The following is a 27,728-nucleotide window of genomic DNA, read 5'->3' as shown; positions in this document are numbered from 1 at the left end:
CCCTGGTCTTGCTCCACTCCCTCTGCTGCTGCCTTAGCTCTATGTAGCTGCTGCATGGTTAGAAGTCCCGAAGCTGCCAGTTCAAGCCTGTAGTACTGAGATCAGGAGACATCCTTATTGCTTCTCACCCTAAATACAGCCATTGTAGGTATAGCCTGTTATCTGTAGTGCTTGTTTTTAGTGTGATCTGATGTTACTGTGTTTCCTGGGAGTTCTTGTCTCTTCTTGGATTTTACATTGCGTTACAGCTCAACCTCCTAATTGGTGCCTTCCTGACATTTTCTCCCCACTCCTGCCACTCCCAACTCTTTGCCCTTCTGCCTCGCCACCCTCCTGCATCCCTGCCAGCCACTCCCACCCCCCAGGACAACTTATGGAGGCTGCTGCATGGCTCCATTGAGTAGCCATTGTCTCTGGTCTTGCACCTCTCCACAGCTGCCACTGCCTTAGGTCTGTGTAACTGCTGCATCGCTAGCAGCCCCGAAGCTGTCAGTTCCTGAGGTCAGGTGTCTTTATTGCTTCTCTCCATAAATACAGCCATTGTGTGGTTAGCCTGTAATCTGAATTGTTTGTTTTTAGTTTGATCTAATATTATTGTGTTTCCTGGGAGTTATTGTCTCTTTCATGGATTTTACATTGCATTACAGCTCAACTGCCTATCCTCCTAATTGGCGGCTCTCCCACCTGGCCACCCTCCTGCCTCCCTGCCAGCAGCCCCTAAATACCTCCTAAGCCTACTTATAGAGGCTGCTGCGTGCCTCCATTGATTAGACATTGACCCCTAGTCTTGCGCCATTCCCCCTGATGGGTACAGGCCTCAGCAAGGCCTGCGAGTGCGAAAGGGTTCGCCCTTCTGTACACATAGTCCTTAGACTACATAAGAAATTGGCACGGAAACTGGAAATACATAAACATAGTTTAATAAACCTTTAAAGGTGGTACTACAGCCCACACAACACTCTACAGCATTGTACAAGGTAGCACCAAGAACTCAGACATGCGGTCCCCTTTTATACACAAAGAAGGGGTTCATAGGTGGGCGGTTACAGCTCAAAGCATGATGTAAAACCATATATGGACATTTCTTGAACATGATCGATACATGGGTGGAGTTAACGGTTCTTGAGACCCGCCGAATACACATTCCAATCTACGCTAATCAAAGACAGATGTGACTCCTACGGAGCATGTGCTAAACACACAAGGAACTATTTATAGCCTGTTGCTGGGCAAACTTCAGGGGTGACAATCAGTGCGGTAGGACTCGCCTCGTGGCGAGCGCATGGCAATGTATGCCACACAAGATGGACGCCAGAAAACAAAATGGAGTCTGGCCGTATGTCAATTACGGGCGGGAAAACTAAAACAAAGACATGATAGCATGTCTTCAGTGAATGCTTAATACTATCACTCTTTTATTTACAACAGACGACCCTTTCAGCATTTGCTGAAGACATTCGGTTTCCTTTGATAATCTAAATACTCATCGTTGATGTCGATGCTCATCATGTCAGCTATCTCTCTAGTTATAGTTTTCTTATGGGTAGCTTCTGTGATAGATTGTTTATTAGGCACACAAAATGAAACACATAAAGAACATATCATTGGACTACATTGAATACATACACAACACGAAAATTATATGGCAACATTTATACAAAGTCCAGTGAGAACTTTCCAAACCCATGTAGAAATTAAGGTCCAAAACCACCCAGAGAAGGTCCAAGATCCATTTTCAACATGTATATCAGCTGCAATTTTGTGTAATTTGTTAATAGCTTTATACACAGAAGGAGTATGATGAGGGATAAAGACACAGCAGCTGCTTCCAATAATTCTACAAGCTCCACCTCTATCCGCTAACATAATGTCTAGAACCTTTCGGTTCTGTAATGCAACAATCCTGGTAATTTGCAACTCTTCAGTAAGATTCCCAAGAGCCGCAGCAGTTTGGTTAGTAACAGCTTCCACTACTCTCGTTAATCGGCGTATTTTTCTACTGTTCAGGGCAGCTCCCACAAAGAAAAACAATCCTAAATTGAAATCTATATACTGTTACAGACTAGTGTCCGTTTGGTCAATATCATCTACAGATAAAGTTCGTTTGAATCTATTTACAGTCACATTATTCAATAATTTCAAATCTTTATGATATGATGCAGGTGCCAGAAATACAGATGGCAGTAAAAATGATACATAACATACTCCAGACCATCCGGCGGGTAATCGATAATAACCTTTGTTTCCACATACAAAATAGGTATTATGTGAGGCGAGGAAAGTACTAATATTAAGGCCATCAATGTTTGGTCCAACAATACAATCACTAACACCTACAGGTATATGGCCTACACTCTGTACACATAAATCTGCTTGTGCTTGGGCCACTGAGATCGCAAACTTCTCTTGTCCAACAGTGTCTCTAGTGTTCGTGAAGATATAAGGTGTCGATTCATTGTCCGGTCGATATTCGACCCACTCCCATATAGTTCCGTTGGCTTGTGGATAGCCTTCCTTATCTTGGTGACACTCTTTATTCAGTCTAAAAAGCAATCTTCCTACTGTAGGTTTTCTCGTAGCAAAAAGCAAAGTGTACCATGCTCCACAAGAGCCATTATGAGAGAAAGGAAGAGGTATGAACGGTGTTCCCCCTTTCTTTTGATGCGCTGGCATCATCCCACATATCCAACAGTCTGTAGCATTTGTAGCAACGTGGGTATGATTCAACATTGGATGAAAGTGTTATTCAAATATGATTGTCGATGTTTCAACTCTTGATATGGAAGTGTATAGAAAAAGTGCTCACTCGGGACTGGAGTGGGAACAACATATAGCTCACGGGCAGGAGCTTTATCCTCTACAAACCACATGACTGTAGCGATAACTGCTACGATGATAATGAACCCTACAGAACCACAAATCTTCTTCTTATCCATCCAAACAAAAGTACACAGTATCTTCCTGAAACTAAAGTGTTGTCAGAACTCTTACCCCTTAGGTAGCCGTTGTTTTCTTCACCAGCAGGCCAAGACGGGTGTCACTACACTAATGCAGGGCTGATCCCCCCCTTGCCTCATCGGCTCTCCGTTTCACTGACCTAGGGACCGTTCTGACAACTTCTCACACACTCACAGATTCTTTTCTTGGTCGTAGATTGTATCTTCTTGATCCAGGAATTGTCTGGTCCGGGAAGAACTCCTCAGTTTCGTTGGGTACCACAGCACGGCCTCTTTCCGTAGTCAAGATATCTCGATGGTCGGTCAATACAGTAGGCTCCACCAGGTCAGGCTGCACTTTCCGGCAATGAATGGAATGCATCCAATTTTTTCGATTGGTCACCCGCACAGCCGTTCTTGTTGAGAGGAGGACCTGCTCAGGACCGCACCACCTCGGCTCCAGACTACTTGACCTCTCAAAGGACTTCACCAGAATGAAGTCATCAGGCCGGAGGTTATGGCCTTCTCCTGTGGACTGGTCCGGGAGTGCTTCTCGAACCTGTTGATGAATGGAAACCAAGCTGTCAGTTAATTGTGCCAAATAGTCATTCATTAAAACACAAGGTACGTCATACACTGAGCTTGGTTTGGGCACCCCCCATATGTTCATGGGGCGCCCGAAGACAATCTCATAGGGCGTTAGGCCCGTCCGAGAATGCGGTACTGATCTGATAGACAATAATGCCAAAGGCAAAGCATCTGGCCAAGTCAGAGAAGTAGAAGCCTGTATTTTCGCTATCGTTAACTTCAAAGTGCCATTGTACTTTTCCACCAAACCTGCTGATTGTGGGTGGAACATTGCATGAAATTTTTGCACAATGTCTAGTCCCTTCAGGACATACTTAATAACGTCGGCCACAAAATGGGGCCTGATATCACTCCACAACAATCTACAAACACCGAAACGAGGAAAGAATTCCTTCAACAACACCTTAGCAGTAGTCATTGCAGTATTGTCCTTCGTAGGGTATGCTTCAATCCATTTACTGAATGCGCAAACCACAACCAGGATATACTTCAGATTATTAAAGCGTTCCAGCTGAATATAATCCATTTGCAATACTTCAAAGGGTGCAGTGGGAGTTGCAAATCCTCCTGCTGGAGTTCGTGTCCCTTTTCCTAGATTGTATTTAAGGCAAATTATGCAGGTCTGTACTACTCTCTTAGCCGTGCTAGCAATTTCTCAATGCTCCCAAACTTGCGTAAGCAATTTCACAATTGCCGAAGCTCCAACATGTGCTAGCCCATGTGCCATCTGAACCATAGGTTGTACGAAGGTTGTGGGTAACTTCCACCTATCCATCTGCTTATTCCTCCAGCAGCCTTCATCATCCATTTCTCCATCTTTTGACCATTGTTCTCGTTCTTTATCAGTAGCAGTCTTTTGTATCTCTAATACCTTTTCCCTAGCATCATGCCACTGTTCAGCTTGTGACTTCACAACATACATTGGAGTGGAGCCAGGCTGCATCGCAGTTTCACGTGCTACTCGATCTACAAAAGCGTTTCCTTGTCCCACTTTGTCTGTCACTTTCTTGTGCGCACTACATTTCACTATAGCTATCTTCTTAGGATAGGTCAATGCAGTCAAGAGATTGTGTACTAATTCTCTATACATTATCTGTGCTCCATGTGATGTCAGAAAGCCTCTTTCCTTCCAGAGTAGGCCGAAATCGTGCACTACTCCGAAAGCATAGCGGCTGTCTGTATATACATTCACGCATAATCCTGCACTAAGCTCGCAGGCTCGTGTCAACGCTATCAGTTCTGCTGCTTGTGCCGATTTCTGCGGTATGCGTGCTGTCGCCACTATTGTGTGTAGCGTAGTAATTGCATATGCTGCGGAGGTAGTCCCGTCTGGTAACTTCAAACAAGACCCATCCACCTACAGCTCTCCATCCACATCTGTAAAGGGCGTATCTTGCAAGTCAATACGACCCTTTGTCTGGTCCTCAGTCACAAAGACACAATCATGTGTCTCTTGTGCCTCAGGCTGACTCACTGGGAAGGGCAACAAAGTGGCTGGATTCAGTGTTGCACATCTCTTCAATGTAATATGAGGATCCAGCAATGTAAGCTGGTACCCTGTCAGACGAGCACTGGTTAAATGCTGCGTCTTTGTCTGATTCAAAAGGGCATCAACAGCATGGTGGCCAACACCAACAACTTATGAGATAACACAATCCCTTCACTCTGGCGTATAGACACAGCTGTTGCTGCAATTGAGCGAAGACAACCAGGCAATGCTCGAGCAACAGGATCAAGCATTGCCGAGAAGTATGCACAAGGGCGCTGCTTGTCGCCGTGCATCTGTACTAACACTGATAACGCGCATCCATCTCTCTCATGCACATACAATGTAAAGGGCTTCGTGTAATCAGGGGTGCCTAACACTGGTGCTGAACAAAGGGCCTGAAGTAACTGTTGAAAAGCATTCTCACATTCGTCTGTCCAGGGAAGGGGAACTGGGGTATCCTTTGTCAAAAGTGCTAACAGTGGTTTAACTATGCACGAAAACCCTAATATCCATTGTCTACAAAAGGAGGTGAGACCCAGAAAAGCTCGAACATCTTTCTGCGTGGAGGGTGCTGGTGTGTCTAAAATAACTTGAACACGATCTGGTGTAAGTGCACGCCCCTCCTTAGACAAAAGGTGACCTAAGTAGGTTACCTTTGGTCTACAATATTTCAGTTTCTTTTTCGATACTTTGTGATTGTGCGATGCCAGGAAGGTAAGTAAAGACAATGTACACTCCTCACATTGTTCGGGGGTGTCGGCTGCCAACAAGATGTCATCGACATATTGTATAAGCGCCACACCTTCAGGTAAAATGAAAGAGTCCAACTGCCGTTTCAATGCCTGACTATAAATGCTAGGACTCTCAGTATAGCCTTGGGAAACTCTACAAAATCTGTACGATCTATTATTCAAAGTGAATCCGAAAAGGTATCGGCTGTCAGGATGAATAGGGATCGAAAAGAAAGCGTTCTTCAAATCTATGACTGAGAACGTTGTTGCAGTTGGCGTGACCAGAGTAAGAAGTGTCGTAATGTCAGAAACCACTGGGTATTGAGGTATCACTATCTTGTTGACCTCCCTCAAATCGATAATAAATCGATAAATCCTAGTGTCAGTGTCTTTCTTCAAAATCGGTAGTATAGGACTGTTGCACACATTGTATGGAACTTCTTCAACAACCCCTACTTTAATCAGATCCTGCACTATCTGTATAAGCGCCTCCTCCCCCTCCTGTGAGATTTGATACTGAGGCAGGCGCGGCAACACGGCTCTCTCCTTTACACTAATGTGCACCGGAGGAATAATCATCTGTCCCACATCAGTATCCGAAGTGGCTCACAAAGTATGAGGCAAAGAGGCCAATGCAGTATCTTCTTTAATCATACACACCCTCCCCATTGTCGGATAATTGTCATTCAAAATAACACGTACTCCCTCAGGAGAGCATCGTATCGTAGCCCGAAAATGCTTAAGCATATCCAGACCCACAATGTTATCAGGCGTATTCGGGGAAAGCAGAAATGGACATGGTGCAACAAACTGATCTACATAAAGTGCAAGAGGTTGCGATAGTGGGCTAACAGAAGGCGTTCCATCGAACCCTATTGACGTAATTGTTAAGCCAGACAGGGGAGCCCTCGGAACCAATTTTTTAGACAAAGCGCTACGAGTAGCTCCTGTATCAACCAGGAACCGATCAGTAGAACCCAAAACATGCGCTGTAACATAAGGAACCCTCAGATCTACTGGCACTTCAACTGATTCCTTACCCCATCCTACGCAATCCTATGCATACTGTGAGTCATGCTGTTCAGGAGGTACATAATCAGACATTTGGTATGGATTTCGTCGATCAAAGACATTGGACCCATCTCGTGGTCGCATACTAGAATCAAACCTGGCTTGATCATTCGTGTTGCCCCTAGGGCCTGAAGAACCTCCTCTACCCCTCATGGATCCCTGCCCATGCTCTTGCCGCTGTGCACGCAACAATGGACACTCATTCGCCCAATGGCCTCTCTGTCTACAATATGCACATTGATCCCGGGCCAAATCAGTGCGGCCCGAGGAAGAACCAGGGAAATTCCGACCGCCCCTTTCATTACCTCTACGAGGCGTCCCATACACTTGCGCTAACATTACCTTCGTTTTCAAATCTTTAGATTTCTTTTCCTCACTACCCTTCGCTTCTAATTCCTGACGCTCATAATACTGAGCCATCATCAGGAGGGATGCTGGCGTTGAAGTCATCCAAGAGCTTTCGCTCGCTTTCAATCGAGCTGCTACTCCCGGTAGTAAATTCGAGACAATATTTATCAACAAAAAGATGTCGACCCGTGTCGTCCGTAAGCGACTGGCCGCTAAAATCATGGAAAGTTTCCTTAAATCGTGTAAAGAAATCTGAAACTGATTCATCTACTTTCTGTTTACATGACGCTGACATAGTCCAATCAATCTTTTTAGGGGGAATAAGCGTTTTTAATTTAGCCAAAATAGCAGCAGGAAGATCTAAAATCGTCTGGGGCGGTTTTCGTGTGGGTTTCCTTTCTCTATCCTCATCCTCAAGATCTGCCCATCTAACCTTGAATGCCATAGGATCATCTACCTTTCGTATAGATCTCCACATATCTGGGGTAATATAAGCCCGAAAAATAAATCAATATCGGCCAAGGTCATAGTACAGGAATTCAGAGCCCCCTCAACTTCCTCATAAAAGGCAGCGGGATTCTTTCGTGGATCAGGTAATGCAGCTTTTAATGCCATAACATCTGCTCTATTCCAAGGAGTATAAACCCAATTATAGATGAAATACCCTTGAGCATCAGGGGACCCTCTATCCGAACTAGTACCCTCACCTTTAGGAGGAACATACAAAGGCGCTGCCTCCCGCATCGGTTTAACATGCACTGCATCAATCTTATCGTCTGGGACACAATTGCCACTCTCACCCCGACGTAACTTTCAGAGAAACCTGGCTCATCCCTGCAACAAATCCGGACATAGTCCCAGCAAATCCCATCGCCCACAAAATGAAACACTGTGACCACGCCAACAGACACTAAGGCGGCATTGCTATCTTACAAAGGGAATCAATCACCTGTACCATCACCAGCGTTTAAACCATACTGATCATAGATCACATGAATTTCCAGTTCTGCACTGATGTTAACACCACCATCAGAGGCACCCTCACATGAAGACCACCAGGACCACAAACCTGCCTCAGCAACTCCATCACTCAATTAATCACCCCGTTCGCCACTGAATCCAAACACTACGCCTTCCTGGGACACCTAACTTCTACCTGGACGCCACAACTGACATCAGCTCCACTGACCTCCTGGAATGTCTGGACAACATCTGCCTCAAGCAGCTAGTCACGGACCTCAAGCAAAAAGCAGGACACATGCTGGGCCCCATCTTCGGGTCCAGCAACATAATCAGATACAGCCACGCATTGGAACTCACCTGGTTGGACCACTCCATTGTACACTTCCCCATTGCCGGACCTGCCCTCACCCCCCAACAGACACAGCACGACCTTCCGCAGCTGGTACAAGGTCACTCAGCAACAATTCACCGATGCCCTCAGCAACACAGAGACTACAGACAGCACCTACTTGGATAAGGCAGTACAGAAAATTTAATGACTGGAGCACCAGCCCGGCAACTGAGTCGCCCCCACCAAACCAGCCAAAACGCACAGAACCTCCAAACAAGCCAGCTGGTACACCTCAGAACTCAGAACTTGAGCGCCGTAGTTTTGTATGTTGCAGCCAAACTAGTAACAATGATTAGTAAGTTGAATTGTTATTAATTGTCTGGAAATGTTTACTTTAAGTTGCATCTATTACCTTGTGAAACTGTGCACCATGCATTGTGGAGAACACAGCCTAAATCATGCAGACTTTTCAAACAACTTAAGCGACTACCCACCTGAAATATTAATCAAAATCCTTGTCAGGATGAACCACTAAGGTCACTAAATAAACCAGAGCTCCACCCCTGGTATTTATGGCACAAAGCAGACGGGCTTAAATTTGAGTGAATGTGTAAAGTAACAGTGCTGTACCAAAATAGTACTAATTTCAAAACCAAACACCAAAAACTGACCACAAAAACAGCCTAAGCATATTTAAAAAAATGTGTGAAATGAATTAATAAAATGACACCAAATAGACAACGATCCTATAAGTGGCACAGAAACTATGAATTGTTTAATAAAAACGTCCAAATATTTCCCATATGGGTCAAGTGGTCATGCCACAATTTGAGGACAACCACGATGTTGCACCAACTTCAACCTGTTCAGGAGGTTAACGTTAGGACTATTTCTCAAAATTGGAAGTGAGTAATCGTCAACAGGGCAAGGTAGCAAGCTGTGGCAGAGTAAAACTTGATGAGGTCAGATAGCCAATGGATGAGGTCCCGTGAAGCTATTGATTTTTGGAGGAAAGCTCTGAGTAGGAGAAATTTGAATCTTCAGCACAGTGGGAACGCACCTTGGTCAGATTGGCTTGGCATGGTTTATCCTTATACTTCAGAGGTCTATGGGCCAAAAACGTTTATTTGTTTATTTATTTATTTATAAAGTTTATTCAGGGGTGATGGGAAATTTTGATTGATTGAACAAATTGATACAGCCAAGGGTCTCAGGACCTAGACAACAGCACTTGGTGGTCAAGACTCACTCCAGCAGAAGCTACCAGCATGGTCCAGGCAAATCCAGTTAGCAGGTTAAGCTGGGCAGTTTACAAAATGACCTCTTGAAGGCTTTTGTGGCCTTGCAGATTGAACAGGAGGTCAACACTATGGTCCTTGAAATCAATTTTTTGTCCTGCGTACCAGTGAGGTCGGATCCAGCTCTTCGAAACTCTTCTCAGGTCACAGACAGAAAGTCCACTCTTCTTTTGATTTTCTTCTGAGGTCCAGCAAGTATTCTCATGATGGTACTTTGTATGCAACATTTATTCCTCGGACTAGCCTGTGCCTGATGGTGACACCTGGATCCTCCCTAATCAATGGGGCAAAGGCTTCCAGGGGTAACCTTACTGACTTTTGCATCAGTTGTTGTTTGCATTAGGGCACACATTCACATAATGCCAAAAACTGGGTGATTTCACAATGGTAAAACCCTTCTCCTCTTGTGCAGAGCCCATGAGTCAACCCCAGAGATGTACTAAGTAAAATGAAAAGGTTATCCTCTGTGGTCACTATAAACCTGTTCTGGGGACAACCCCCCTCCCACCGAGATTGTTGCCTGCCAGCCTGGGGAAATAAAGAAGGGCCCTGCTCAGATGTCAGCTAATATTTTCCTGTGACAAATTGTCTTGTGTCTCATTCACGTTTATCCACTTGTTGGGTCCAGCCCACAGGTCATCCTATAAATGAAAGAATAACATCTGATCACACCGTCGGCCTTTGTCTGTGCTCTGGGAGTAGTTTTACAACAAGTTTAGTTTAGTTTAGGTTTTATTAAGCGCATAAATACCTATAGGTTTCTAGGCGCTGATACTGAGATTTGGTTACATCTCAGCTGGAACAATTAAAATAAATACATCTTGAGAGTTTTTCTGAAAAGGCATTAGGTGGTTTTCTGCTTTGAGTGAGAAGGTCAGAGTGTTCCATCCTTTCGCTTTCACAACTACGAACACTCTACCTCCCAATGTAGCTTTTCTGAATTTAGGCACTTTATCTACAAAAGAAGAGGCGGAGTGTAGAGCTCTGATTGGGGTATGCCTCTGAAAGAGAGTTGAGATGTAAGGCTTAGCATGCTTCTCCGAGGGCACAGATGTGTGACAGCAGCAAAGAGCCTTGAAATTGCATCTTTATTAATTGAGAGCCTGTGAAGTGATCTTGGACGTTTAGATATGTGTTCTCTTTTTGAGATATTGAGGATTAGCCTAGCTGCTGCATTCTGGGTAACCTTCAGCTTCCTTTGAGCGTATTTTAAAAGCTCCAGATTATGGGGTCCATTAGGATGGCGGGCGGAAAAAGTCCGCCCACCACTCTAACGGAGATCGGGACCGCCTGCCTCAAGGGCGGGGGTCCCGACATTGGCATTAGGATGCGCCCGCCACAGTGGCGGGTGCATTCCTCAAATTAACATTGTGGCGGGCGGTGCTCACTGCACCGCCCACCACAATGTTAAAAACAAATGCACGCATTTGCATAATCGAAGTGGCAGGCACCGCGCGGTGCCTGCTGCGTCGATTATGCAAATGCAGGGGGGTACCACAGGTACCCCCCTGTATGCCACCCCCCTTTGGCCATCACTCTGGGGGCCCACATGGGCCCCCCAGAGTGCACACCGCATGCCTTTCCGTGGCGGCATTGCCGCCATGGACAGGCATTGAAAAATGCCTATTCTAATATGGCTGGCGGTGTCTGATAGACACCGCCACCATGTTATCCCTTTTCCGCCCCGGCCGCACGGCGACCGGGGCGGAAAACAGGCGGGCGGTGTTTCCCACCGCTGCGGTCCCCTCCGCCATCGTAATATGGCGGGGGGAATGCAGGGAAGGATGTCGGGCGGATTGTCTCCGCCATGGTGGCGTTGGCCACCGCTACCCTGGCGGAGGCAATCCGCCCGACATCCTAATGGGCCCCATAGTGTATTGGAGTAGTCAAGCCAGCTAATAACCATGGCTTGAACAAGTTGTTGTTTACGTTCTTCTGGAATGAGGGAAAGAATCTTTCTCAGCATCTTCATGATGTAACAGCAAGTGGCAAAGAGTTTGGATACTTGTGGCTTGAAAGTCATTATGCTGTCAAAGATAAAACCCAGACCGCTGACATTTTTGACAGATGTGGGGGTGGTCCTAAAGATTGTGGCCACCATGAATCTGCTCAAGATAAGGTGTCAACAAAAACGACCACCATTTTTTTATTGCAGTTCAGTCATAAAGAGTTGGTGTTAATCAAGGAGGCCTTACTCAAGAGCTCTGGCTTAAAACTTCCTTTTGAGTTCCACGTCTCATCCAGTCTTAAAAGTAGTTGAGTGTGGTCTGCATAGATGTAAAGATTCAGTCCTAATGACTCAATTGATTTCACAAGAGGTGCCACATTGAGGTTGAAAATAAATGGGGCTCAAGGCGGGTCCTTGAGAAACTCCACATGTTTGAGGCACTGCTTCTAATGGGAATTGACCGTGGGTGACTACTTGGTTCCTGTCCATAAAACAAGATGTAAATCAACTGAGCACTTGTCCCTTCATTCCTGAATCTTGGAGGTGATTAAGCAGGATGTTATGGGAGATGGTGTTTAATGCTGCTAATAGATCCAAACGAATCAGGGCAGCTGATCCACCCATGTCCAGGGCCATTCTTATATCATTGGATGCAGCGATCAACACTTTCTCCGTGTTCATGGTTGGTCTGGAGCCGGACTGGACCCTGTGAAGAAGATTGTTATCCTATTTGTACTGTGACAGCTGTATGCTAACCGAGCTATCTACGATTTTTGGCATAACCGGCAGGAAGGAGACTGGTCTGTAATTTACACAGTTGGTTTCAACCAATGATGGCATTTTTAATAGAGGTAGGACTACTGCCACCTTACAAAATTGAGGTACGTGGCTTATCTCTACGGTTTGATTATATATTGTAACTATCATAGGAGCAATGGATTTGGCAATTATTCTATATTGTTTGGCCAGTATAGGGTCCTATGGTGAGCATGAATTGATAATGCTGAGCCTATTCATCACTGTTTCGGTAGGATAGTCCAGCTCTCTGACTTGTAATTTATTGTTGCCTAGTAGATGGATATGACACTGTGTTCTGCTGATGCAATAATCACAGGGTCAGGAAGAGAGAATATTGACAGGAGGCTAGAACTTTTAGTAATAATATAGGACTACAGTTTTTGATGAGCTCCTAGGAATGAGCCACTCCCGTGGCCAAGGCATTGTAGATCGCAAAGGCCTCCTTAGTGGGGTCTTTTTCTGAGACAATGCGATTGGAGTAAAATCACTGCTGGCCATGGTGAATAGTTGCTTATAGTATTCAAGTTCTCTTTTACATTCCATCTTCCTAGTACCTGCTTCTCCATGCTCACTCTTTCAATTTGCATTGGCGTTTGACTTGGACTAGTGAATCATTGTGCCAGGGAGTGGGAGTATGTACCCGATGGGAGATGCTGTTTTTATCTGGAAGAACCTTATCCAGGGCTGCTTTAATCCATTTATTAAAATGTAACATATTGACATTAATATGTGCCAACAGTGGTAGGTAAGTATTAATCAGTGTGTTTTTAAGTTTGTTAGCATCCATTTTTCTCCACAGACGAAAGTTTCTTTTTTGTACACTTACAGCCTGATTCATGTACGGGCCGTTTTGCGTGTCCCTAATAGCGAATCATAGCGATTCGCTATTGAGGACACGCAAAACGGCATTCATGTAGGAATTGCTACTTAAATAGCGATTCCTACTTGTTCTTTATTTGCGAGTAGCAATTTGCTACTCGCAAATACTCCCCATTCATTCCTATGGGCCAAGAGGCCCATTGGAATGAATGGGGATTTGCGAGTAGCAATTTGCTACTCGCAACTGAGATAGCGATTTTAAGGGTGACAGGGGTGTCCAAAGGACGCCCTGTAGCACCCCTAAAATGCACTTTTGGACAGGTGTTGCGCACACACATGTCCAAAGGACATGTGTGTGTGCTACATGCAACTTTGAAAAATGCTTTTAAAAGCATTTTTCTGAGTTTTTGCTATTTACCGACAGGTCTGACCTGTCGGTAAATAGCGGCCCCAAATGTCCAATATCGCTATTTTGTTGTGTGTCATGAATAGCATTTAAGGAATCTCTATTAGAGATTCCTTAAATGCCATTCCACGCAAATATGCGAATTCTTAAATAGCGATTTTTGCATTTGGTATCATGAATACCAAATGCAAAAATTGCGCTCGCAAAGGGCCAGATTCTGAGAATCTGGCCCTTTGCGAGTGCAATTTAGCTACATGAATCAGGCAGTTAGTGGTCTCTTTTCCCAAATACGAATTGGGAGAGCAAAAAATACTGCTTGATGGTTTGACCATGTTTTTTTAAGCATTGCAATACTTGATCGTATCATTGTTTGCATAAATGACCTGCCAGATAGGTAGGTTCACATACACTGCTGATGAAGATTGCATGCCACTAGAATCTCTTTTAATTCTGTGGCATTTTTATCAATGTGATAATTAATATGAAGATTAAAATCACCTAAAATTATAAGTTTACTCTACTCTGTGTATGCCAGCACCACTGTATTAGCCTTAGAGTTTTTTTTAATGGGGTGGAAATGCCCATCTGTCTATTAATTATTAAAAATCAAACTGTTTTGAGCCAGTAAGTGGAGACTGATTGGAAGAGATTCTGCTTCATCTTGGACTGTCGCTAACCATGTTTTAATATTGAGATTTGAATTTTATAGGCTATGGCCACCCTCCTCCCTTCCTCCGGGTCCTGGTGAATAACATGTTGCATAGGGTAGCCTGGGGGAAGGGCCTCTGCTGTAACTGGGGTCAAGTGATCTTTGAGCCAAATCACTGTGATAAAAAGCAAATCAGTAATATTATCCATGATAAACTAATTTTTCTCTAGTGTGTTTACACATAGATCGGACATTTCTTAAAGTGCATTTCAGGTTTACCTCATTTTCAGGTTTGTGCACAGTGCTTTCCCTGAAATAATGAGCGATATAGGCCCAGATGCATCAAGCTAAAAACCAGTCGCAAAGGGACAGATTCTCAGAATCTGCCCCTTTGCAACTGGTATTTTTGCATTTGGGATGCATCAGCCGAAATGCAAAAATCACAATTTAAGAAATCGCAAAATTGCGATTACTCAAATTGCTATCATTTAAGGAATCTCAAATTGAGATTCCTTAAATGCAATGCATTAAAGTTAAAAAAATAGCGATTTCGCTAATAGGGGTCGCAAATTACCATGCAGTTGAACTTCATGGTAATTTGCAAAAACTTTGAAAAATGCATTAAAGTGCATTTTTCAAAGTTCCATTTTACACACAAACATGCCCTTAGGGCATGTGTGTGTGCAAGATGTACCCATATGCAGATTTCAGGGGTGCAACAGGGTGTCCTTTTGACATCCTGGCACCCTAGAAATTACAATCTCAATTTGCGATTCTCTAATTGAGAATCGCAAATTGAGAATGTCTACCCATTAATTCCTATGGGCCTCCAGGCCCATAGGAATAAATGGGGAGGTATTCCTTAATTGCGACCCGCAATTTGCAAGTCGCAATTAAGGAATTTTAAGAAATCGCTATTTTTTAGTGATTTCTTCATGCATAGCATTTTGCTATTCCTTATTAGCGAATCCTTATTTTTCGCTAATAAGGAATTGCAAAACGGATGCTTGATGCATCTGGGGGATAGTCTTTTGCTTATGCTCTTTGAAGAGACTCTCAGAGGAATTGTTGCTTGTCGGCACACTTTTCAGAAGCAACAGTGCCTCTTTTGTTTAAGCACTTGGTTGGTCTGTACTCTGACTGGCAGCATACTGTCCTCTGTGCCTGAAGTGGGCATGGAAGGGTGCAGCTGGGTTTACCTTTGGTGTGCCAGTGGCACAGTCAAATAATTAAACAACAGGGGGTGGTGATGGACAGAGTTTCTGAATTAAGCAGAATACTCTCACCCAGTCAAGAGATCAGGGTTTAATCCAACACCGTTTTTTAGCTCACTGCACCATCCCAGCTCAGAACCTGGCTATATGCAAATTAGTCTGTCCCTGGCCCAGTGTATCATGGGAACAGGGCAAACCAAACTACCAAGCCAATTCTTTCACTGGGAAGGAAACAAGCTACCGGTGGACCGGTTTCTGGCATTTCAGCCGTCTTCGGCCCGGCTTGCTTGAATCCTGATGGTGCAATGAGCAAGGGACTCACGTCTGAGTATACCCTTCCACGCTTATGGTGGACAAAATAATTAAACAACAGGGGGTGGTGATGGACAGAGTTTCTGAATTAAGCAGAATACTCCCACCCAGTCAAGAGATCAGGGTTTAATCCAACACCGTTTTTTAGCTCACTGCACCATCCCAGCTCAGAACCTGGCTATATGCAAATCAGTCTGTCCCTGGCACAGTGTATCATGGGAACAGGGCAAACCAAACTACTAAGCCAATTCTTTCACTGGGAAGGAAACAAGCTACCGGGGACCGGTTTCTGGCATTTCAGCCGTCTTCGGCCCGGCTTGCTTGAATCCTGATGGTGCAAAGAGCAAGGGACTCACGTCTGAGTATACCCTTCCACGCTTATGGTGGACAAAATAATTAAACAACAGGGGGTGGTGATGGACAGAGTTTCTGAATTAAGCAGAATACTCTCACCCAGTCAAGAGCTCAGGGTTTAATCCAACACCGTTTTTAGCTCACTGCACCAACCCAGCTCAGAACCTGGCTATATGCAAATTAGTCTGTCCCTGGCCCAGTGTATCATGGGAACAGGGCAAACCAAACTACCAAGCCAATTCTTTCACTGGGAAGGAAACAAGCTACCGGGGACCGGTTTCTGGCATTTCAGCCGTCTTCGGCCCGGCTTGCTTGAATCCTGATGGCGCAATGAGCAAGGGACTCACGTCTGAGTATACCCTTCCACGCTTATGGTGGACAAAATAATTAAACAACAGGGGGTGGTGATGGACAGAGTTTCTGAATTAAGCAGAATACTCTCACCCAGTCAAGAGATCAGGGTTTAATCCAACACCGTTTTTTAGCTCACTGCACCATCCCAGCTCAGAACCTGGCAATATGCAAATTAGTCTGTCCCTGGACCAGTGTATCATGGGAACAGGGCAAACCAAACTACCAAGCCAATTCTTTCACTGGGAAGGAAACAAGCTACCGGGGACCGGTTTCTGGCATTTCAGCCGTCTTCGGCCCGGCTTGCTTGAATCCTGATGGTGCAATGAGCAAGGGACTCACGTCTTAGTATACCTCTCCACACTTATGGTGGACAAAATAATTAAACAACAGGGGGTGGTGATGGACAGAGTTTCTGAATTAAGCAGAATACTCTCACCCAGTCAAGAGATCAGGCTTTAATCCAACACCGTTTTTTAGCTCACTGCACCATCCCAGCTCAGAACCTGGCTATATGCAAATTAGTCTGTCCCTGGCCCAGTGTATCATGGGAACAGGGCAAACCAAACTACCAAGCCAATTCTTTCACTGGGAAGGAAACAAGCTACCGGGGACCGGTTTCCGGCATTTCAGCAGTCTTTGGCCCGGCTTGCTTGAATCCTGATGGTGCAATGAGCAAGGGACTCACGTCTGAGTATACCCTTCCACGCTTATGGTGGACAAAATAATTAAACAACAGGGGGTGGTGATGGACAGAGTTTCTGAATTAAGCAGAATACTCTCACCCAGTCAAGAGATCAGGGTTTAATCCAACACCGTTTTTTAGCTCACTGCACCATCCCAGCTCAGAACCTGGCTATATGCAAATTAGTCTGTCCCTGGCCCAGTGTATTATGGGAACAGGGCAAACCAAACTACCAAGCCAATTCTTTCACTGGGAAGGAAACAAGCTACCGGGGACTGGTTTCTGGCATTTCAGCCGTCTTCGGCCCGGCTTGCTTGAATCCTGATGGTGCAATGAGCAAGGGACTCACGTCTGAGTATACCCTTCCACGCTCATGGTGGCCAAAATAATTAAACAACAGGGGGTGGTGATGGACAGAGTTTCTGAATTAAGCAGAATACTCTCACCCAGTCAAGAGATCAGGGTTTAATCCAACACCGTTTTTAGCTCACTGCACAATCCCAGCTCAGAACCTGGCTATATGCAAATTAGTCTGTCCCTGGCCCAGTGTATCATGGGAACAGGGCAAACCAAACTACCAAGCCAATTCTTTCACTGGAAAGGAAACAAGCTACCGGGGACCGGTTTCTGGCATTTCAGCCGTCTTCGGCCCGGCTTGCTTGAATCCTGATGGTGCAATGAGCAAGGGACTCACGTCTGAGTATACCCTTCCACGCTTATGGTGGACAAAATAATTAAACAACAGGGGGTGGTGATGGACAGAGTTTCTGAATTAAGCAGAATACTCTCACCCAGTCAAGAGATCAGGGTTTAATCCAACACAGTTTTTTAGCTCACTGCACCATCCCAGCTCAGAACCTGGTTATATGCAAATTAGTCTGTCCCTGGCCCAGTGTATCATGGGAACAGGGCAAACCAAACTACCAAGCCAATTATTTCACTGGGAAGGAAACAAGCTACCGGGGACCGGTTTCTGGCATTTCAGCCGTCTTTGGCCAGGCTTGCTTGAATCCTGATGGTGCAATGAGCAAGGGACTGGGGTGAGTGTGTGACATTGATCCACATTCGGTCCATCACCTGTTGTGTTTGCATATTCCGCCCTAAGTGCGCTGGGGATGCCCAGACGTGGGTAAGCATGGGCGGAAAATCCGTTACGCTCGCGGATTTTGCGGATTTTCGGGAAATCCGCAATCCGCGAGATTTGCGGATTTCCCGCAAAATCCGCAAAATCGCACGCAGCGGATTTTTTTGGCGGCGCGCGGCGTTGGTGATACAATTTTTGCGGCGCGCGGCGTTTATCATCGTTTGCCGAGTTGTTTTTTTCGATAGTTTGCGAGTGCTGCCCCATTTTGGATCTTGCTGTGTGATCCCGCGGGAATTGGCGAGCGCGATTACGTCATCGCGGCTTGCCAGCGATAGTTTGTCAACGCGAGTACGGCGAGATCACGTCTCGCGGTACTTCGCAATTGCGAGATTTGAGATGCGGCGAGCGAAAATATAAATTTGCAATTCTGCACAAGAAATCCACCAGCAAGCAGCATAAACCTTCTAGAAATGATGATTTTTATGTGAATAACTCCTTAGTTTGACATTTGCCTGCACTTTTTTAGCGAGGAGTCCATTTTGGGGAGGGGGGCAGGGGGGTGGGAGGAAGGAAGTGCCCCATAGTCTTCAACTTCCTGTTCCTGTTCAGCAGGCTCCTCCCAGTGCTTTGTCCATCTCCTGGTCACTTTTCATTTGGATGTGGAGCTGGAAGGATTACTTTTTGTGGATGCTGCTGGATCTTTGGATTTGAGGCCTTTTTGACTTTCTTTGGATCACTGTTGGATTAGAAATTTTACAAGTAAGTTTGTTTGGGGCATTACAGTTGCTGCAACTAAAATTTTGGAATTTTCGATTTTTGGGCTGTTTTGGGGCCTTTTGCCCAGGGGTACTCAGTGGTGGGTGGACTGATTCTTTCTGTGGGTTGTCTTGAACTTAAACATCATGGAGGCCATAGATGAATTGGGATTGTGCTGATTTTTCTGTGTTTTTCGATTTTTGACCTGTTGTTGGGGCCTTGACCAGGGGTAGTGAGTGGTGCATGGGCCTAGTCTTTCTGTGGGCTGTTTTGAATTTAAACATCATGGAGGGCATGGATGGAATGGGATTGTGCAGATTTTTCAGTGATTTTCGTTTTTTGGGCCTGTACTTGTGGCCTTTTCACCAGGGGTATTTGAGTCTAGCATGGGCCTAGTCTTTCTGTGGGCTGTCTTGAATTTAAACATCATGGAGGCCATGGATGGAATGGGATTGTGCTGATTTTGCAGTGTTTTTCGATTTTTGGGGGTGTTCATGGGGAGGGACATGCCATGTGGCTGGTGGCCATTTTGAGTGCAGCTACAGGCACTGGCCATGTGCTGGCAGGCAAGTGGCCATTTTGAATGCAGGCTTTGTTGTTAGGCCTCCAACCATTTTGCCTACTTTTCAACCTTTATTTATGCCCAGGGGTAGTGAGTCTTGCATGGGCCTAGTCTTTCTGTGGGTTGTCTTGAATTTAAACATCATGGAGGCCATGGATGGAATGGGATTGTGCAGATTTTTCAGTGATTTTCGTTTTTTGGGCCTGTACTTGTGGCCTTTTCACCAGGGGTATTTGAGTCTAGCATGGGCCTAGTCTTTCTGTGGGCTGTCTTGAATTTAAACATCATGGAGGCCATGGATGGAATGGGATTGTGCTGATTTTGCAGTGTTTTTCGATTTTTGGGGGTGTTCATGGGGAGGGACATGCCATGTGGCTGGTGGCCATTTTGAGTGCAGCTACAGGCACTGGCCATGTGCTGGCAGGCAAGTGGCCATTTTGAATGCAGGCTTTGTTGTTAGGCCTCCAACCATTTTGCCTACTTTTCAACCTTTATTTATGCCCAGGGGTAGTGAGTCTTGCATGGGCCTAGTATTTCTGTGGGTTGTCTTGAATTTAAACATCATGGAGGCCATGGATTGAATGGGATTGTGCTGATTTTGCAGTGTTTTTCGATTTTTGGGGGTGTTCATGGGGAGGGACATGCCATGTGGCTGGTGGCCATTTTGAGTGCAGCTACAGGCACTGGCCATGTGCTGGCAGGCAAGTGGCCATTTTGAATGCAGGCTTTGTTGTTAGGCCTCCAACCATTTTGCCTACTTTTCAACCTTTATTTATGCCCAGGGGTAGTGAGTCTTGCATGGGCCTAGTATTTCTGTGGGTTGTCTTGAATTTAAACATCATGGAGGCCATGGATTGAATGGGATTGTGCTGATTTTGCAGTGTTTTTCGATTTTTGGGGGTGTTCATGGGGAGGGACATGCCATGTGGCTGGTGGCCATTTTGAGTGCAGCTACAGGCACTGGCCATGTGCTGGCAGGCAAGTGGCCATTTTGAATGCAGGCTTTGTTGTTAGGCCTCCAACCATTTTGCCTACTTTTCAACCTTTATTTATGCCCAGGGGTAGTGAGTCTTGCATGGGCCTAGTCTTTCTGTGGGTTGTCTTGAATTTAAACATCATGGAGGCCATGGATTGAATGGGATTGTGCTGATTTTGCAGTGTTTTTCGATTTTTGGGGGTGTTCATGGGGAGGGACATGCCATGTGGCTGGTGGCCATTTTGAGTGCAGCTACAGGCACTGGCCATGTGCTGGCAGGCAAGTGGCCATTTTGAATGCAGGCTTTGTTGTTAGGCCTCCAACCATTTTGCCTACTTTTCAACCTTTATTTATGCCCAGGGGTAGTGAGTCTTGCATGGGCCTAGTCTTTCTGTGGGTTGTCTTGAATTAAACATCATGGAGGCCATGGATGGAATGGGATTGTGCTGATTTTGCAGTGTTTTTCGATTTTTGGGGGTGTTCATGGGGAGGGACATGCCATGTGGCTGGTGGCCATTTTGAGTGCAGCTACAGGCACTGGCCATGTGCTGGCAGGCAAGTGGCCATTTTAAATGCAGGCTTTGTTGTTAGGCCTCCAACCATTTTGCCTACTTTTCAACCTTTATTTATGCCCAGGGGTAGTGAGTCTTGCATGGGCCTAGTCTTTCTGTGGGTTGTCTTGAATTTAAACATTATGGAGGGCATGGATGGATTGGGATTGTGCTGATTTTGCAGTGTTTTTCGATTTTTTTGTGCTCTATAACTGAACTGATGTTCCTCTGTCTTCCATTTTTTTTAGGTGCACAAGACTCAAGAGAACCACCAGTGCCAGGAAGAAGTCCTGCAGCGGTGTGTGTGTGCAGCATAACGTCACGCGACGTCACGTCTGGCCTCAGACAACTCTACAATTCGTGCAACTGCGGCCTGCTGTCTGACCTGCTCTGAAGAAGATGGCTCCGCCCCCAAAGAAAGTTCTCCGTAGCTCCTCTAGCAAGAAAGTTGCTAGTAAGGAGCAGAAGAAGCAAGTTACCAAGGAGGCTGGTGTGCCACCCGCCACTTTTTTTGGGAGCAAAAAAAAAAGTACGCCTGCAGCAGCAGGATCTGCTGGGGACCAAGCTGGGAGCAGCACCCCTGCTCCATTGGGTTCAGTGCCTCCACCACCACGCCAACGTAAGTCAAAGCCCTTGAGTGCTTCAGAGGCAGTCAGTGTACTTCTCCAATCACCATCGACCAGTGATGTTGGCTCATCGCAAGAAAGTAGCAGCAATGTCCCTGAATCAACACAGGTTGTTGTAACTCATCTGACAAGTGTTGAACAACCACAGCCGCAACAACAACACCATGTGCAAGTACACGCCCAAGTACATGTGGAAGGAGAGGCAGCAAAAGGAGATGCGCAAGCAAAGGTGCATGGAGGTTCACAAGTGCCCACAATAGTTGTTCCTCCCGAAGTAGGGGCACATTTGGAAATCGACAATGAAGCCGAGGTATCATTGGAAGCCACTCCTCCTGATGATCATTCATTGTCTTCCACATCCCTAGCAAGGAAAAGATCAAGGGGGGTGTCTACATCTTCTTCAAGCCCACCTCGTTCTGATGCAAGTGATCCGTCTTGGGAACCACAACTGCGGTCTGACAGTGAGGCACACCATGATCTGACACCGGTACCTAAGCGTAAAAGGAAGGTCGTCCAAAAACTCAAACCTATGGAGTGTGATGAGGCTCAACAAGAAGTGACAGATACTGCTGGTGATGAAGCCTCTCACGATGACGACGAGCCAGTCATCACAAAGGTCACTGCAGCCCCACCGGGCATGCAGCAAAGAGACATTTTGACCCTATCCCGAGAAGCTGCTGAGCGTGATGATGATGTCGGCGAGGAGGCAATGGAAATGGAATCATTAGATTTGGAGTTAAGTAGTACACCAAAACCTACCGCTTCCATATTTCTTCGCAAGAAGGTACCCACCTCGTCCTCGACCTCAATTCGTGGTGGTGAAAGTGCAAAACGTACTGAAGTTCGGCAATCCACATCCTCCACTTCATCTGGCTTTAGCAGCAGGACCACCACCACCAGTATCGCCGCCTCCTCCGGCCCCCGAAGACATTTCAAGTCTCCAGTTTGGGACTTCTTTAGTGTTTGCCCAAAAAAGGAAAACGTAACCATTTGTAGCCTTTGTAAGCTTCGATTTAGTCGTGGTAAGCTTGGTTCTAACTATGGTACCGGAGGCCAGAGAGGTCATCTTGAGAGAAGGCACGCTGTCCAATGGTTTCCGCACCTAGAGGCGGTCAAGAAAGCCGGAATTGCACGTAATGAAAACGTTGATTTTTCATCTGCTGATGACGAGGAGGTAGAAGAAGACGATTCAAACACTTCACTTACACCCAGTTCCCATGTCAGCAGCACACCCCATGGGAGCCACACTAAGAGTGTGGGAGAGAGTGAGACATCAATGCGGAAAAGTTCATCAGCGAGCGTAACTGGGTCGAAGAGATCATCATCATCCCGTAAATCATTGGTCCAGGGCAACATTAAAAAGATGTTGTTTACAGAAGCGCAATATGAACGCAACCACCCAATGACCCGTCTGTATAACACTAAGCTGGCTAAAATGCTAGCTCTGGACCTTCTCCCTTTTTCTTTTGTAGAAGGGGTTGGTTTTCTAGAATTAGTGACAGCGCTCTGCCCTAAATGGAAGGTTCCTAGCCGGTTCTATTTTGCCCGAGTTGCGGTTCCAGCACTACATGAAGATGTTCTGAAGGTGATTGGGGCAGCTTTGCAGAAGAGTGCTGTTCACACTATACATCTGACAACAGACATGTGGACCAGTGGCGCAGGCGCTGATTACATGTGCATCACTGCACACTGGGTCTCTTTTTCAGGGGCTAAAGCAAAGCTAAACTCAGGTGTTGACACTAACATTGTTTTTAAAGGTGCTCGGAAACATGCAACACTAGCCATGTTTGGTTTGGAGAAACGTCACACAGCAGAAAACATTTTGGATGTCTTTAACACAAAGGTCCTTAACTGTCTGTCCCCACTAAAACGCAAGGTTGGTTATGTTTCCACGGACAATGGCGCCAATATAGTTAAGGCCATGAGGGACGGTTACTATTTCAGAGTGCCGTGTTTGGCGCACTGTATAAACCTGGTTGTCCAAAAATTCTTGGGTAATAAACGCAGTGCAGCGTACAGTGTATTGGAGACCTGCCGAAAAATTTGCAAGCATTTCAGGCATTCTTTTAAGGCCCGGAAGCAGCTGAGGAGCCTGCTATATCAATGTCAAATGCCAGTGAAAGCACTCATCCAGGAGGTGGTAACACGTTGGAACTCAACCTTCTACATGCTTGAGCGTCTGTATGAGCAGTATACGGAACTCGATCAATATTTCTTGAAAGAGGGTATAGAGGAGCTGAGGATGGGTGGGCCGCAATGGAACATAGTTGAAAGCCTGACACGCATGCTTCGTCCTTTTGAGGTCTTCACGCGTGCAGTCAGCAAGGAGGACTCTAATTTGGGAAAAGCTATCCCATTGTTGTACATGCTGGAGGACCAACTGAAGGAGGTGTGTTCTGTGTTTGGAAAAGATGACAAAAAGCAAGACTCTTTGCTTCTGGCTGAGCAATTATTAGAGCTCCTACAAGGTGATGAACGTCTTAAAAAGATCCACTCAGAACAGCATTACATTTGTGCTACTATTCTGGATCCACGCTACAAAAAGGCGCTGGCAGGCCAAGCATTCTTTCCTTTTGATGATGAACATGTTCCAAAGTACAAACGTTGGCTAGCCTTGTCAGCCAAGAAGTTTGAAACAGAACGGCTGGAAATTGAAGGAAATGGCAGTACATCAGCAGGCCATCCCCAGTCAAAACAATCCACTTCTGCACCTGTGGCTGTGGCACAAGTGACCTCTCAGCCGTTAAAGACACCGGCAACCGGATCATCTGCACGAAAGACAACAGAAACATTGGAGGCTGAAGAGGATTGGCTAGCTCTGCGTGGGTATGGTTCTCAAAAGGTCAGAGGCACAGCAAGAGCTAAGCAAAGTGGAGGAACCTTGGATGAGGACCTTGAGTCGATGGTGAAGGACTATCTGAATGACTCAACAGAGGTCTATGTTAATTCTGACCCATTGGCGTATTGGCATGGGAAAAAAGAATTGTGGCCACAGCTCACCAACCTGGCTTTAAACTACTTGTCTTGCCCACTCGCAAGTGTGTCTTCTGAACGGGTTTTCAGTGCGGCTGGTGGGATTGTAATTCCCAAACGGAGCCGCCTCTCGCCCAAAAATGTGGAGAGGTTAACAATGATCAAGATGAATCAGCACCTCATACCACCAGATTTCAGAGTACGAGAGAGCGTGCCGGATGAAGAGGATGTGGCCAGCAACATAGATGAGGGAATTTCTACTCTGTCAGGTGACACTGACCTCACCCTGCCTGAATTCGCAGAGTATGATGACGAAGCCTTATTCTTATTCCTGGACCGTGATACCGACTTCGAGCCCTGAAAATGAGACAACGAATCAATAACTTTCTATTTCATCCTTATTCACTTTTATTCCTGTGTGTCTGTCTTTCTTTGTTGTGCACAGTTAATATAATTCAAACTTTAATCAGATAATCACAAAAACAAGCCCATCAGCAGAACTGTCTTCACTTGTTTGCTAATTTATTTGAAGGTGCCGCAGTCTGCATTCCTCAGGTTCACAAGTTCAGAAGAACATGCTCCTCTATCCTCCTCCTCCAGACTCCTATTTCCATCAAAGCAGAGGGCTGGTTTACGCCCAATGAAGAAAGACTCAGCACTTGTGGGGGTGTTGTTCTACCTCTTTGCAGGTGAGTTGACGGGTCTGGGGCCATTGCTGGGAAGCACTAAAAGTGGTTTGGACCAAAGCCGAGGCGGAAAATTTTTTGTGTTTTTGATGACTTGCTTGCCTTTGAGGTGCTCTTAGGGGGGGGTTCCGTCTGTTTGTGGGTGAGTTTCGTGGTCTGGGAGCATTGCTGGGACACTCTAATCTTGATTGCATTTGCTTTTCAGGAAATCCGTCGTGCCAACCCCGACTTATGGCCTAGCTACGCAGCGCGTTTGGACCGAAGGCCCAGAAATATTGCAAGTATGAGATTTTGCTTTTGGCCTGTTTGGGGGTGTTATGCTTCTTGGCGGGTGGGTTGACGGGTCTTGGGGCATTCCTGGGAAGGTCTAATACCGGGTAGAAGTGGTTGGGGCAAAATCCAGGCCAATTTTTTTTTTGGCTATTTCTGACATTTTGCTCTATGTAGCGTTTTCGGGGGTCCTGTTTGGGGGGCTTCCTGGTGTTTGTGGGTGAGTTTCGTGGTCTGGGAGCACTGCTGGGACACTCTAATCTTGATTGCATTTGCTTTTCAGGAAATCCGTCGTGCCAACCCCGACTTATGGCCTAGCTACGCAGCGCGTTTGGACCGAAGGCCCAGAAATATTGCAAGTATGAGATTTTGCTTTTGGCCTGTTTGGGGGTGTTATGCTTCTTGGCGGGTGGGTTGACGGGTCTTGGGGCATTCCTGGGAAGGTCTAATACCGGGTAGAAGTGGTTGGGACAAAATCCAGGCCGATTTTTTTTTGGGGCTATTTCTGACATTTTGCTCTATGTAGCGTTTTCGGGGGCCTGTTTGGGGGGCTTCCTGGTGTTTGTGGGTGAGTTTCGTGGTCTGGGAGCACTGCTGGGACACTCTAATCTTGATTGCATTTGCTTTTCAGGAAATCCGTTATGCCAACCCCGACTTATGGCCTAGCTACGCAGCGCGTTTGGACCGAAGGCCCAGAAATATTGCAAGTATGAGATTTTGCTTTTGGCCTGTTTGGGGGTGTTATGCTTCTTGGCGGGTGGGTTGACGGGTCTTGGGGCATTCCTGGGAAGGTCTAATACCGGGTAGAAGTGGTTGGGACAAAATCCAGGCCGATTTTTTTTTTGGCTATTTCTGACATTTTGCTCTATGTAGCGTTTTCGGGGGTCCTGTTTGGGGGGCTTCCTGGTTTTTGTGGGTGAGTTTCGTGGTCTGGGAGCACTGCTGGGACACTCTAATCTTGATTGCATTTGCTTTTCAGGAAATCCGTCGTGCCAACCCCGACTTATGGCCTAGCTACGCAGCGCGTTTGGACCGAAGGCCCAGAAATATTGCAAGTATGAGATTTTGCTTTTGGCCTGTTTGGGGGTGTTATGCTTCTTGGCGGGTGGGTTGACGGGTCTTGGGGCATTCCTGGGAAGGTCTAATACCGGGTAGAAGTGGTTGGGACAAAATCCAGGCCGATTTTTTTTTTGGGCTATTTCTGACATTTTGCTCTATGTAGCGTTTTCGGGGGCCTGTTTGGGGGGCTTCCTGGTGTTTGTGGGTGAGTTTCGTGGTCTGGGAGCACTGCTGGGACACTCTAATCTTGATTGCATTTGCTTTTCAGGAAATCCGTCGTGCCAACCCCGACTTATGGCCTAGCTACGCAGCGCGTTTGGACCGAAGGCCCAGAAATATTGCAAGTATGAGATTTTGCTTTTGGCCTGTTTGGGGGTGTTATGCTTCTTGGCGGGTGGGTTGACGGGTCTTGGGGCATTCCTGGGAAGGTCTAATACCGGGTAGAAGTGGTTGGGACAAAATCCAGGCCGATTTTTTTTTGGGGCTATTTCTGACATTTTGCTCTATGTAGCGTTTTCGGGGGCCTGTTTGGGGGGCTTCCTGGTGTTTGTGGGTGAGTTTCGTGGTCTGGGAGCACTGCTGGCTATATATACTTTACTTTGCAAGAGGTTTGAAGCAAATCCATGGTGGCAGAGGGGACTTAGGGCCTAGCTGCAGAGCGCGCGCGGAGTGATTTTGGAAATTTGTGAAAAATTGACTAAGTCCCCATTTTTGTACTTTTGCTCTTTGGCTGTTTGGGAGTCTTCTACTCGTTTTCTCCTGGGTTGACGGCTCTGGGGCCATTGCTGGGAAGCTCTAATACCGGATAAAAGTGTTTTGGACCAAATCCCAGGCGGAATGTTTTTGTGTTTTTGATGACTTGCTTGCCTTTGAGGTGCTCTTAGGGGGGGTTCC

This window comes from Lissotriton vulgaris, chromosome 1_1 (assembly GCF_964263255.1).
Source record: "Lissotriton vulgaris chromosome 1_1, aLisVul1.2, whole genome shotgun sequence".
Lineage (NCBI taxonomy): Eukaryota > Metazoa > Chordata > Amphibia > Caudata > Salamandridae > Lissotriton > Lissotriton vulgaris.
The sequence above is the reverse complement of the archived record's forward strand: the minus strand, read 5'-3'. Positions refer to the sequence as shown.